This window comes from Perna viridis, chromosome 13 (genome assembly GCF_037379345.1).
Source record: "Perna viridis isolate PV_CMFRI_1.1 ecotype Kerala chromosome 13, ASM3737934v1, whole genome shotgun sequence".
Taxonomy (NCBI): Eukaryota; Metazoa; Mollusca; class Bivalvia; order Mytilida; family Mytilidae; genus Perna; species Perna viridis.
In genome coordinates, this window is record NC_142457.1 from 34,489,896 (window position 1) to 34,506,143 (window position 16,248).

Genomic DNA, 16,248 nt, shown 5'->3' on the forward strand with positions numbered 1-16,248 from the left:
TTACCTCGAGTTAATAGGGAAGAAATCTTAAGTTTATCGTACGTCACTTCTGCCAAATGTCCATAAAAAGCTTGCGAGACACCAAAATATGATAAAATGTTCAATGTAGAAATTCATTATAGAATTTATTGTTCTAAAACTAAACTTGACTTAATGAACCATGCTGAAGATGACCGAAGCCTGTAGGTGTCAGATTGCTGTTTATTTTTAAACGCTAAATTAGACTCCTACGGAAGCCTGTTGGTGTCAGAATGCTGTTTTATTTTTTAAAAAATGCTAAACTGACAACTTGAATTAACTACGCTGGACTGTCAGGGAAACCTGTAAGTGTCATATTTCTATTTTATATTTTAATCTCTAAACTGATAGCTTTGATTCAACTACTTTTACGGGAGCCTGCTAGGGTCAGAATGCTGTATTATTCTTAAATCGGAAAAAAAAACAGCTTTGCTTTGACCACATAGGATTATTGTGGAAAGCTGTTAGTGTCAAAATGCTGTTTAATTCTAGAACAACTGGGCTACTAGATCCATTTATACTGACTTCCCCATATTTCATTTGAAAGACCAAACAGTCTTTTTATAACGACTAAGCCGTTATAGTGAATTTGTGTAGTCAAGAATGGTGTTCATAATTTTCCGAGTTCAGTTGATAGAGCACAAATGTATTCCAGTATCGTGAAACATACAGAATTACTCCCATAGAAATAATGGCAGTGAAGGGTTACACAATGAAACAGACGTCTATCTGTACGTCCAAGGAGTTACCCAAATGGACTAGATGTCTATCTGTACCATCACGGGGTTACACAATGGACTAGATATCTAGCTGTACCATCACGGGGTTACCCAATGGACTAGATGTCTTGCTGCAGCACCATGATGTTATACAATGAAATAGATTTCTAGCTGTACCATCACGGGGTAACACGATGAGATAGATGTCAATCTGTACCATCACTGGTTTACACAATGAAATAGATGTCTGACTATACCATCGGCAGATTTATCTCATCGTTAAATTGTATTATAGTAATGAAAGTTAGTGTGATGATGACGATGCCGTTCAATGGCCGAAACTTCCAAGATTTATCCCATAGAAATTTTGGTAGTGAAGTGTTGCATAATGACGAGGACCTTAGTTTTTAGCACTCCCTGGATTTATCCTTCAGTAGGGATGACATCGAAGGATTACACAATAACAAGGACCTTAGGTTTCATCACTCACTGGATTTATCCTTGAGTCGGGAGGACATCGAAGGATTACACAATAACAAAGACCTTAGGTTTCAGCACTCCCTGGATTTATCCTTGAGTAGGGATGACATCGAAGGATTACACAATAACAATGACCTTAGTTTTCAGCACTCCCTGAATTTATCCTTGAGTAGGGATGACATCGAAGGGTTACACAATAACAAGGACCTTAGTTTTCAGCACTCCCTGGATTTATCCTTGAGTCGGGAGGACATCGAAGGGTTACACAATAACAAGGACCTTAGTTTTCAGCACTCCCTGGATTTAGCCTTGAGTCGGGAGGACATCGAAGGGTTACACAATAACAAGGACCTTAGGTTTCAGCACTCCCTGGATTTATCCTTGAGTAGGGATGACATCGAAGGGTTACACAGTAAAAAGGACCTTAGTTTTCAGCACGCACTGGATTTATCCTTGAGTCGGGAGGACATCGAAGGATTACACAATAACAAGGACCTTAGTTTTCAGCACGCACTGGATTTATCCTTGAGTCGGGAGGACATCGAAGGGTTACATAATAACAAGGACCTTAGTTTTAGCACTCCCTGGATTTATCCTTGAGTCGGGAGGACATCGAAGGGTTACACAATAACAATGACCTTAGGTTTCAGCACTCCCTGGATTTATCCTTGAGTAGGGATGACATCGAAGGGTTACACAGTAACAAGGACCTTAGTTTTCAGCACGCACTGGATTTATCCTTGAGTCGGGAGGACATCGAAGGATTACACAATAACAAGGACCTTAGGTTTCAGCACTCCCTGGATTTATCCTTGAGTCGGGAGGACATCGAAGGATTACACAATAACAAGGACCTTAGGTTTCAGCACTCACTGGATTTATTCTTGAGTCGGGAGGACATCGAAGAATTACACAATAACAAGGACCTTAGGTTTCAGCACTCATTGGATTTATCCTTGAGTCGGGAGGACATCGAAGGATTACACAATAACAAGGACCTTAGGTTTCAGCACTCCCTGGATTTATCCTTGAGTAGGGATGATATCGGAGGGTTACAAAATGACAAAGACTTTTACAGACCATTTCTATCACTTTAAATTATTTGAAGCTTGGTAAACTGAAAATCGGTCTAAACCGGACGAAACTGAATTTTAAGTACAAAACAATTACGGTTTTGACGGGTTTAAATGAACTACAAGTATCAGTCGGTTTATCGACGTATCGGTAGATAGAGCAACACCCCAACAATTTTCTGTAAAAGACATGTTACATACATTTACGAATAACATTCTTCACCAAATATAAAGATTCGATCAGTTCTAACCTCTCAAGAAAACTGCCCTAGACATGTCAGAAGAACAGTTCTATGACAGTTCCAAGGCTATCTATTCTGAAAGTTCTAGCAGAGCTGGCTCTACTAGTAGAACTGTTCTCCTAGAATCAGCTCTACTAGAACTGTCAGAAGAGTTGGCCCCACAGTATCACTGTTCTCCTAGAATCAGCTCTACTAGAACTGTCAGAAGAGTTGGCCCCACAGTAGCACTGTTCTCCTAGAATCAGCTCTACTAGAACTGTCAGAAGAGTTGGCCCCACAGTAGAACTGTTCTCCTAGAATCAGCTCTACTAGAACTGTCAGAAGAGTTGGCCCCACAGTAGCACTGTTCTCCTAGAATCAGCTCTACTAGAACTGTCAGAAGAGTTGGCCCCACAGTAGCACTGTTCTCCTAGAATCAGCTCTACTAGAACTGTCAGAAGAGTTGGCCCCACAGTAGAACTGTTCTCCTAGAATCAGCTCTACTAGAACTGTCAGAAGAGTTGGCCCCACAGTAGAACTGTTTTCGTAGAGCCGGTTCTGCTAGTAGAACTACCACAGGAGTTGGTTCTAGAATTGTTCTATGACACTTTTAGAACTGTCCTAGAGCCGACACTTTTGACAGTTCCTATGAGAAGTTAAAACCGATCTCATATGTTATAATCATTTAAATTTATATGTAACATAAGTTCTAATTGGTCGATTATTTTCATTAAGATTTACTCTAATTGCCTGAGTGTGACATAATGCACGAACCCATTTTATTGCATATAACCTCATTCACAATCACGTGATACTTTTATAATACATATTTGTAGATAATTATATCTTATACTGCTTAATAACTATTATCATATTTTTAAAGTTATTTCTTCAAACGAACAGAAACAAAACAACAAACAACGAAAGATAAAAGACACAACATAACAATTTGTTTTAAAAATTGCCTGATTCTTACGGAGTATTGTATTTAACTAAAGTTTTGCTTCAAAAGTACTATTTTAATCATCAAAGAGCAGACATTCCATTAAAATCTGACAGATTTACTGCGCACCAACTGGTAAACGATCCGCGTGCATTTACATTACATAATACGAATAAAACTTCGCTGTTGACATTGTAAATAATTATGTATCGCCCTAATGTTTTCAAAAAAATCAAAAGTCAATATATTATAAGTAATGCTATGGCAGAATGGACGAATTTACAGAAACAAATCACACAAAAAAGAAAAAAAAAAAAAAAAACAAAACAAAACAAAAAAAAAACAAAAACAAAAACAATAACAAAAACTAAAACACAAAATAAGAACACAAAAAAACCATAAAAAAGTAAAAAAAAACCCAAAAAAACAAACGAACAAACAACACAAAAACAAGACAACAAATACAAAAAAAACCAAAGCAACAAATAAAAAAAATAGAATAAAATAATGAAAAAAAAAAACAAGACAAAACAATACAAAACAAAAACAAAACAAAAACAAAAACAAAAACAAAAACAAAACAAAACAAAACAAAACAAAACAAAAACGAAAACCAAGAAGAAAATAAAAAAAAAAAGAAAGCACGAAAGGAAACCAGTAATGGTGTATTTGTTAAAAGTTATTTAGCAATTGGCGCAATATTCTACCACTCCAAGAGAACTTTGATTTAGCGATATGATTGGCGCCATATTCTATCACTCCAAGTGAACATTGATTTAGCGATATCATTGGCGCCATATTCTATCACTCCAATTGAACTTTAATCTAGCGATTACGTTGGCGCCATAGTCTATCATTCCGAGTGTACTTTAATTTAGCGATGTGGTTGGCGCCATATTTGATCATTCCGACACCATTATAGGTCATTCCAAGTGTATTTTAATTTAGCGATATGATTGGCGCCATTTTTGATCACCCCAAGTGTACTTTAATTTAGCGATATGATCGGTGCTATATATTCGATCATTCCAAGTGTACGCTAATTTAGCGACATGATTGGCGCCATATTTGTTCATTTATAGTGTACTTTAATTCAGCGATATTATTGGCACCATAAGTGATCATTCCAAGTGTACTTTGATTTAGCAATGTGATTAGCGCTATATTCGATCATTCCGGCGCCATATTAGATCAATCCAAGTGTATTTTAATTTAGCGATATCATTTGCGCCATATTTATCATTCCAAGCGCACTTTAATTTGGCGATATGATTGGTGTCAATCTCATGAGAAGACGCTTACCCTACCGGTGCACCTGGTCCATGCTCACAGTTTTTAGTGGAGTCCGAGTTGCTTATTTGCTTTTGTTACTTTGTATGTATGATTTTAGTTACTCTATGTTCTTTGTTGTGTGTGTGTCTGTTTTCAATGTCTGGTTTTTGTCCCTGAATTACATTCTTTTGATTACCGCTATAACGTTGGTTCCCTTGATTAATCTGTCATATATTTTACAAGAAAAAAGAATGAACTCAATAAATAAAAAAAGAAGATAAATTAATAACTATATTTTATAAATCAATTATGTATGTGCATGTATCTTATTCTTAGGAACATTTTAATTCAAATCGACAGTTAAAATGGTAAACTATGTGAAAAAAGCGCATTGAACCACGGAAGCTAATTATCACACTAAAAGATACGGAGTATTGATAAGCGCTGTCATCTTCCTACAGGAAATATATGCAGCTTTTACTAACACGATATCAAAAAGAATTCGTGCCGTAATTTGCATTGTCATGTTTAATTACAAGGTAGTAAATAGACGATTTTCACACAAGTCAGCCATTAACATGTACGTAGAATCTATAATTGACAGATAAAGGGTTTTGGATTTGAAGAAAACAAGTCCAGTAAGAAATATATGTACATGTATGTGGAAATACATTTCTGAACACTAAACTATCAGAAATGTTTCTTTGTATTAATCAATTCAAGTTTGAATTCTTTTGTCCTGTCTTCCATTGCAAGTTATCAGATCTTACGCCTATTGACCCAAATTGACTTCGATATAAACGAAGAGCTTTTTCGGAACGGATATGAATGTGAGGTGGTCTTTAGTAATTCCGTCTAAATATCGGCAAAAATACCGACGCGTCAGCGGTGGGATACTACAAAAACATGGCATGAACGTAAAGTCAGGAAACAATGATGATCTACATGCACAGTGTAGAAAACCGAATAAAACAGATAACACATAAAAACTGAAGACGTCTCATAAACGACTGAACACTGTCAAAACGAAATATGCAATAACGGAGGAATTGGATCTCCCGAGGTGTACATCTCTGTCCCAATCAGTATATAACCCCGTCCTTTCATGTAATTAGTACCGTACATCACTTTTTTATGAGTAGAGCTCATGGCTTGTAATGTTTACAATCTGTATTCTGACACCAATAAGCCTCAATAATAGTCCAACGCAGTTAAATAATATTTTAATAAAAAAAGTTTAGTGATAAAAATAAATGAGCCTTTAAGCCTTTGGAATGATAAATCAGGAAGCGGTTACATGTGTGCGGAGGAAATCGGAAGCAAACCTAATATACGAAGTATCCTTTGCAAAATTTCATTTTCAGCTGAAATGCCTTAACTACACCTCACAAAGAGTATACATACTGAACGTTACATCGATTTCAGTCTGCATATTGTACATTACATCGATTTCACTCTACATATTTTACATTACATCGATTTCAGTCAGTCGACTGATATAGTGATTTTTTATTTAATATAAGCACTTACCAATAAAGTTGTAGAAACTGATTTAAAAGTACAAGGAAATATTTCCCGCCAAATTTTATCATGTTATCAAGAATTCGTATAATTATACAGCGTTTCCAAGGGAACAGAATGTGCAACAAACACAAAACTCGAGTATTTGAAATTATCTGCTCTTCTACGTGTGTAGTAATTATTATTGAACAAAAAAAACAAAAACAGTTTTAAATTCTTTTTCTTGGCGATTGTTAAAATGAGCTGGAATTTCATTTGAAATACGCTGCAAATGAACTCTTAAAAATCTGATTTTTTTCTAACATTCTAAAGAGAAAATTCCAAACATATTCAGTGATACAGAGATCATTATAAGGAGGTAGACCTAGGATAAGGGACACAACTCTTGAAATCAGTGGTTTGTATCATATTCAATTTCACCATCGCTTATCAAGCTTTCATTTGAAACACAATGAAATCTATCCAAGTTACTTTGATGCTTACATGAGATTGATGATACTTGCTGAATACAAACGTTGCAATCATTTGTGTTTCATTCCTTAGGTCTTCCGCCTTAAATAGAGTGATGAATTTTGTCAACTAAAAAGATTTGAATGTCTCATATTTTTGCCTGATTCTTACAAAGATCTCTACCTTTCGATGCCTATATCAGCATTGGTTGAGACAATCTATTGTTACATCATGCAATTTAACAATGTTACCACTAAAGTCTAAGGCAATAAATCTAATACACGTTCTAATAAAATCAAAGCAATATTACTGCTGTACGTGTTTAAGTAAATCGATTGAAAAATTCTTCCTTTCTAAATAAATCAATTATTAAAATTCCAAAAACACCCATTTTTACAAAATAATAACATGATCATATTAAACTAGAAAAAGGATTTATTCCCTAGATTGCATCTGATAGCAAAACCGTGTCTCGATTAAGACACGCTGCTGTTATCATTAACATACCTCTACACAAGAAAACAAAGTATATTTTGCAACCAAGAAAACTATTCGTTCAAAGATAATAGTTCATTGTAAAATTCGTCAAAGTTTCCTAAAATTGCTGACTCAACAAGAAAGACACAATTCCAGTCATTAAGCTTGACATTTTAATCTGTTTCCGGTATACCGTGAAATCAAAAATTTTTGTGCTCATTAATTAAAAAATATAACATGTAAAAAGGCACACATACAAACAAACAAAACACCCCCTGAAAAAAAGCAATAAGACAAAAACACCCCCACCAAAAAAAAAAAAACCAACAAAAAAAAAAAAACAACAAAAAACAACAAAACAACAAAAAAAAACAACAAAAAACAAAAAAAACAAAAAACAAAAAAAAGTAATGTGACTTGTCATAACATACCGAAGTTCCATGGTACATCAATAACATATTTTGTTATTATTGTGTCTTGCTGGTGAAGTCATTTGAGACTAACGATCTAGGTACAGATGAAAAGGGGAAGATCTGGTATACCGTGAAACCTGTATAAAACCTGTATAAAACGAAATCATTTTTTACTATAAAATGTTTGTTTATGAAGGTGAAAAAAATAAATCAAATTGATTAAATAAAATTGATTTAGATGGACTTTGTAAACAAAAAACCAAGAAAAACAAAAACAAAATACAAAACAAAACAAAACAAAAACGAAAATAAAAACAATCAAACAGACCAAACCCTGAATAATGTGAAAATCTATTTAAACCAGACACTTTGTAAGTCCTGTTATATCAATTTAAATGTTTCCGAATACCTGTCTAAACCGAACTAAATTGAATTTTATATTCCACAAGGGTTTAGTTTAGAAAGGTTTCAATGTATCTCTGTTACACTGTAATTTATTGTATATTGATGACGTAATAAAGTTACTGATACATATTCGATTGTAACCGGAGCATTTGAAACGTTTACCAACAAGGCTAAATCGGTCTTAGGTTATAACACAATATTGTATTTTAATTTTGTGAAATTCGGGATAGTTCAGCGTTATGGAGCAGCAGCGTCAATTTCGAATCACCTAAGTATTTAAGTCATGCCCCTTAACAACAAACTAAACACAACTAAAAGCGTGCATGTATATTACAAATTGCGCAATCGATTGTCAGTATTGACACTGTATTGTGGTGTTATTTTTGTTTTATGGTATTTTGGAACATCCCAAGCTCTCCAAGCTCTTTCCGGGGGCCCCGGTCCTGGCATTCCGTAGACCGATGAGCCTTAGAGATGCCATTTTTTGCGACGTAACTTGCAAAACCGAAAATACCATATACCTTCTCCAGTGCCGATGTGGTATGCAGTACATTGTCGAAACAGAACAACCTTTCAACAGGCGTATGAATGGTCATCGCAGTGACTACAAATGCAAACCAGACATCCCTCTGAGTCGCCATCTTAGATCTGCCGGACACACCCAGGAGGATCTCCACAACATTGTTGTGACGATCACAGAACATAATAAAAACTGGTCAAAATGTAATAGAGTATCTCGGGAAAGCTTTTGGATGAGGAAATTGCAAACAACTTCTCCAGATGGAATTAACGAGAAAAAATAATGCATTTTTAGGTCTTGGATCTAAGGCTGGTACAGCACTACTTGCTATACATCAATACGCCGTACTACTATATTTGGACTTTATTTTTTTAAATTGTTTTCCACAGTTAATTGCAACTTTGATAAAAAGACCCTCTTTGTTATTTTCATTCAGGCTCCTCATCAGTTGCTTATGTGAGCCTTTGAGAAAGGTACAATCACCGACAGCGCACGCGATTCAGCTTCTGAATCTGTTTTGATCTTGACCTTTGTGAGTTTTATGCTCGTTAAGTTTTGCGAGTTTTATGCTCATATAGTTTTATGAGTTTTATGCTGAGGAAGGATATCTGTTATCCGAAATATTCAATTTAAATTTTACCATCTTCTGGTGATGTTAAACATATTTAGACGTTTATTTTATTTATTGTTATGTTTCGCATGGTTTTTAACGATCCATCACCCCGTATGAGTGATTGTTGACTATTATTTAGACGCTTTTATATATATATATTGATTTTAAACGTGAAATGCTATTATTGATGTATTGATAGTATGTCTCAATCATTGCAGCATTACAATAAAATAATCCAAATAATCGGAACAGCACGTTCAAAAGCAACATCTACACAAATAGCAACAATATTAATATCACCAACATAAGCAACAACATCAACATCAACAACATCAACAACAACAACAACAACATCAACAACAGCAAATCAACAACATCAACTACAACATCATCGACATCAACAACTACAACACCAATATCAACATCAACATCAACAACATCAACACCAACATCAACAACATCATTTAAAACAATATCAACACCAACAACAATAACAGCATCAATAACAGCAACAACATAAGAAACAACAGCAACAGCAATATCAACAACGCCAACAACTACTCAAATAGCAACAACATTGATATCACCAAAATAAGCAACATCAATATCAACATTATCATTATCAACAGCAACATCACCACAAACAACAATAACAGCATTTATAACAACAACAACAGTAGTAACAACAACATCATCAACAACAAACAAAAACAAAACACAAAACAAAACAGAATTCAAAATCACAACAGAAAACTAGCAGAGGTCATAGGTTTCTGAATGGGAACACGCATAACTTTACTGAATTCTGATTGAAAGAGTAATCAAAGGAACCAAAATTCTAGCGGAAATTAAAAAAAAAAGTAATCCAGAAACAATGTCTGGACATGGAAAACAGAGATACACAACAAAGAGCATAACATAACCAAAATAATACATACAAAGTAACAAATTTAAATGATCATCTCAGACTTCACTAAAAACTAGGAGAATGGACTAGTTGCACCGGTGTAGTCTGCTTTTCTAGAAACACCCGCCGAATTGCTCATTATTAAGTCAAGTCCATGGTAGACATAGGAGGAGAGGAAAACTATGACACGTTGAACAAATGAGTTTTTTATTGTGCAGGTGAATACACCGTAAGGATCCACGAGTTAACTATGACGACCAAAAACTTCTGTAGTGATATCTTCAATCTTGTAGCAACATTACCCTGTCCCAGAAGCCCAACTGTAAGAGGTCCAACGCGATAAAAAAAGTCTGCGTAGTAACAGCAAGATCTGGCATAACGTATAAATTATGATATGAAAACTGCAAACTCAGGTGCTGCAGGGATGTTGTAACAGATGAAAGGAAAGTTGACAATAAGTAATGAAAAGTCATTTCGTTTGTTGTATAGTTTGGTCAATGGTTTTCTTTTACCATCGATCTCTGAGTGTAGGTAAAGATCAGATGCTGATTGTGCAGTGTCTGTAGTATCCTTTTAAATTATTTCAAGTTCTTTGGGGTAGAAGCGATGTATCAAATCCTCGAAACTAGGATTGATTAACGATAATATGTCGTCTATATAGCGGAAACTGAGATTAATGGATCTAGCTAAACGATGTTTCTTCTTTTGGATCAGATCAGTTATTAAGTGAGCATCATAGGATTAAAAGAATTGTTCGGCAAGTAGAGGAGCACAATTTGATCCTTTTGGAATGCCGTCGGTTTGTTGAAAAACGCGTCCACCTCACTGGACAAATATGTTGTCGATCAAAACCTCAAATATTTTGAAAACATCTTCTTCGGTATATTTGGAAGATGATTTGGAATTAGTTTTTACAAAGCATGAGGAATCTCTCTCAAGAACTGTTTTGGAGTAACAACGGTGTATAATCTTCTTTAAATCGGGATTTAAACTGAGTATTGGAAATATAAATAAAGAGTTGCAAAGTCATAGGTTTTAATGCTTAAAGCTGTTGTATTCTGATAATAATCTTGACATGAGTGTTTCCAGAAGAAATTTCGATTTTTTCGAAATCCACATTGAATAAACTATAGGAGTAACAAGAGTCGTTGTAGGACTGGAGACCCTCTTTTGAAAGCTTTGAGTATAGAAGTTAAAAGTTTTGAAAGAGATTTGGTGGTACATTTAGCAGATCCAGCTGCTAGTATGTAGCGTTTTTATGAATTATTGTGTAGTTAAGGAATCCAGTATATAGACGGTAGATCACAACCAACGTCTTTGGTAGAGAGACCAAAAGAGGATAGCACAGATTTATGGTTTTCCTCTACATCTTCTTTGGTAGCAGTGTAGGTCATATTACTGCTATTATTTTCTATGTCTACCTCTGACAATAAAAATTGGATATAATACGTTTTGCAGACAAAACAATGTTGTTGTGGGCTTTGTCTGCTGGTACGACAACACATTTATCATGTATAGAAGAAAATGGTTTTGCTGCATTGTGGTATTTGGGAACTGATGTAGCATGGACACTCATTGGTCTACGTAAAACGTTTACACGTTTCAAATTTAAAGACCTCACAGTCACTACCCACTCTGACAGAGAATCAATGTCTTCTTGTTTTCGTTTTATTATTTGTCTTGCGTAGTTCTTCACGACATCCAGAAGAAGTTTAAATATACAATTCAAATTTATAAAGCGTGGTTCGCGGTACTCGGGACAGAAAGCACCTTTCGGAGAAATTCCATTCCGATGTGTTTTAAATCTCCCGTAATAACGTGACCGGAAGGACCACATTTCAATGGAGAGTTTTTGCAAGAACAGTCAAGTGGTTTAGCTTTGAAGTCCTTAATCTCGAGGTTCTGCAATAACCTTTTGATGTGAAAACATGTAAGCATGTAAACTACCCAATTCTATTTTTGTTATTGAGTTACTTTATACGTCTATCTACATTGAAAACCTAACAGTTTCTATTGTATTTCAGTGTCATTTGCAGAGTGGTGTCCTTTAATTTTGAATTCTTTGGTACACTTCTTATAATTTTGTAATTTATATCACCTATAAACAGGGATTTTATAAGAAAAATACATTAAAATTACAGTTAGCTATAACATTTTAGACAACATATCAAAAGTAAAAACATGTAGGCTTTCCAATCTTGGATCACATGTAGGCTTTCCAACCTTGGATCAGATTAGGCTTTTCCAACCTTGATTCACATGTAGGCTTTCGCCCCGTGCAGGTCCGTGTGTTAAAAGAATAGGCCTGCAGCAGCGCTAAGCTTGTCGTAAAAGGCGACTAAATAGTGCTCAGAACTCTAGCCGGGGGCTAGGCGCTCTGCCCACAGAGCAACTGGGATGTGTGCCCCAGTAGGTGGAATGGGGTACCCCTGGCATGTTACATGCTGGGGTTGTCAGGCTATAATACGGAAAACCTGACCGCAAACCATAGTGTTGCACCGTGTTGGGAAAGATGTCACGTTCCTAGCACGTTAAAGAACCCTGCTGTGGTATTCGATAGGAGTAGGAATCTGCGCTCCGCCACAGGAAGCTAAATTGCCCATCCTTATCCATCCCCCCATTTTCTAGTGGCAATCAAAACTTGTCGACCTTGTTATCCTTGTGTCCCATCCTTTTTTTCATTTCATCATCATTTCATTTTCATTTAATCATCCTTTCATGTTCGCCGTCTGAATATGGCTGAGATATTGCTGCTCGGACGTTAAACCCCAACACACAAACAAACAAACATGTAGGCTTTCCAACCTTGGATCAGATTAGGCTTTTTTCCTACCTTGGATCACATGTAGGCTTTCCAACCTTGGATCACATGATTCATATCTGGAAAACTAAAGTAGAAAACGGGTTGGTCCATTTCAATGTAAACAATATGCGATTTATTTTTCTTCCATATTGTGGTGTCTGTATAAGAGAGTAATCAAGGGAACCAAGGTTATAACGGTAATCAAAAGAATGTAATCCAGGGACAAAGACCAGACATGGAAAACAGACATACACAACAAAGAACATAAAGTAACTAAAATCATACATACAAAGTAACAAAAGTACAACGGTAGGGTAAGCGTCCTCTGCTTTTCTAGAAACACCCGCCGAGTTGCTCATAACGTCAAGTCCGGGGTAGACAAACGAGGGAAGGAAAACTATGACCCGTTGAATAAATCAGTTCTCATGGTGCTGATGGATACCCCATAACGATCCACGAGTTCATGACAACGATCATAAAACTTCTGTAGTGATGACTTCAATCTTGTAGCAACATAACCCTGCTCCAGAAGCCTATTTGTTAGAGTTCTAGCGCGATACAAAAAGTCTGCGTAGTTTCGGCAAGCTCTGGCATAACGTATGAGTTGTGATATGAACACTCCATACGCAGGAGCCGAAGGGAAGTTGCCACAGATGAAAGGAAAGTTGACAATTCTGAATGAAAAGTCATCACGTTTATCGTAAAGTTTGGTCAATAGTTTTCCTTTACCATCGATTTCTAAGTGTAGGTCAAGATATGAGGCTGATTTAACAGTGTCTGTAGTATCCTTTATCTCAAGTTCTTTTGGGTAGATGCGATGTATCAAATCCCCGAAATTAGGATTGTTTAAAGATAATACGCCATCTATATAGCGGAAACTGAGATTGAAGGATCTAGCCAAACGATATTCTTTCTTTCTGATCAGATCAGCTATAAAGTCAGCCTCATAAGAGTGAAGGAATAGGTCAGAAAGTAAAGGAGCACAATTTGTTCCCATTGGAATGCCAACCGTTTGTTGAAAGACACGTCCACCACACTGGACAAATATGTTGTCGATTAAAAATTCCAGTATTTTGTAGACATCTTCCTCTGTATATTTGGAAGATGATTTGGAATAATTTCTTACAAAGTATGAGAAATCTCAACCAAGAACTATATATTTGTATCTAGGTGTACCATCTTTTTTGGAAAAACAACGATGTATAATGTTTTTAAGTCGGGATTTTAACTGAGTATGGGGAATAGAAGTATACAGTGTTGAAAAATCATAGGTTTTAATGCTATAATATTCAGATAATAGTCTTGAACTGATTGTCTCCAAAAGATCTTTCGAATTTTTCAGGATCCACATTGAATTAATACCACTACGGGAGTAACACGTATTGTGGTAAGACTGTAGACCCTCTTTGACAGTTGTGAGTATAGAAGTTAAAAGTTTCGAAAGAGGTTTGGTGGTACATTTTGCAGATCATGCTATGAAACGTTGTTTGTATGGATTCTTGTGGAGTTTAGGAATCCAGTACATAGACGGTAAATCACAATCATCGTCCTTGGTAGAGAGACCAAATGAGGATAGCACAGATTTATGGTTTTCCATAATCTCTTTTTTTGGAGAGAGGTTTAGCAGTGTAGGTCTTATCACTGCTATTATTTTCTACGTCTACCTCTGATAATAAATATTGGATATAAAACGTTTTGCAGACAAACACAATGTTGTTTTGGGCTTTGTCTGCTAGTACGACTACATATCTGTCATGTATTGTAGACAATGTTTTTGCTACATCGGGGTCTTTGAAAACTGATGTAGCCTTAGCACTCATTGACCTACTATAATAATAGAATTATATTCACCTTTCTGTAGTCTTAGCTGCACACTGGTATGTCGGGGGCAAGCTCAGGACGTCTGTTCGGTACAGCTGATCTGGTAGAACTCTCTCACTCAGTTTTTACTCATTCGTAACGTCAACTTCCGGTCAGCCAGAAACCGGTTTCCACCACACTACACTATCATACCCTTTATTTATCATGCCTAGAACATGTTCTCGACGACAATTTGACAGTTTTGGTTTGATTATTTTTTAATGATAAACATCCAAATATACAGCATATCATAATCATCTGTTGCTAAAATCATATGACATTTACATGTGTTCACTAGTGTAAGTTACATTATTATCAACATGTGTTCACTAATGTAAGTCACATTATTATCAACATGTGTTCACTAGTGTAAGTCACATTATTATCAACATGTGTTCACTAGTGTAAGTCACATTATTATCAACATGTGTTCGCTAGTGTAAGTCACAATTTATCAACATGTGTTCACTAGTGTAAGTCACATTATTATCAACATGTGTTCGCTAGTGTAAGTCACATTATTATCATATAACTCGTATGTACATTTTGGCTTGCTAACATCTTTTTTTTGTGAAGCAGAGATCTAACAGTGTTTATTTGAAGAATAGACTTAGTTGAGTGAAACAACATTGACAGATTGCTGTTTTTTTTTGTACATGCAAGTTTTGAATTTTATCTATTTTTTCTGATTCTTTGAACGATTGTGCTTAATGATTTGTTAGGCGTCAAAAGTGAATGCATTTCCTTTGAACATCACTTTTTGCACATTAAGTGGCAAATCATCGATATAAGCAATATAAATGCTCTTATAGAAAATGAAGTATTTTTTATTGATTTTCAGTCATTGAATAACAGAATTATTACTACAATTAGTCGAAAACAGACCACTTAATGTTTTATTGACACGAGGTGTATCTGAATTTCAGGAATCGCCATATCAATAAAAATAGATTGACAGAGAACAGTAACCAGAGATCCTTTAAAAAAAATCATAAGAGTAAATTAGTCGTAAGTTATGACGTCATAGTAAATAAAAGTGTTGTGACGTCATAACTTAGGACTAATTTTACTTTACGAATTTTTGTGAAAAGGGCCACTGGTCCATGCTCTCAATGATTAATAGAGTCGATATTGCTCGTTTAATACAGTTGCTACAAGATTGAAGTCATCACTACAGAAGTTGCATGGTCGTCATCATGAACTCGTGGATCGTTATGGTGTATCCATCTGCACCATGAAAACTGATTTATTCAATGGGTCATAGTTTTCCTTTCCTCGTTCATCTACCCCGGACATGACTTTTCATGAGCCACTCCGCGGGTGTTTCTAGAAAAGCAGAGGACACTTACCCTACCGGTGCACCTGGTCCATGCTTACAGTTTTTAGTGGAGTCCGAGTTGTTCATTTGCTCTTGTTACTGTGTATGTATGATTTTAGTAACTTTATGTTTTTTGTTGTGTATGTCTGTTTTCCATGTCTGGTCTTTGTCCCTGGATTACATTCTTTTGATTACCGTTATAACCTTGGTTCCCTTGATTACTCTTTCAAAGTGT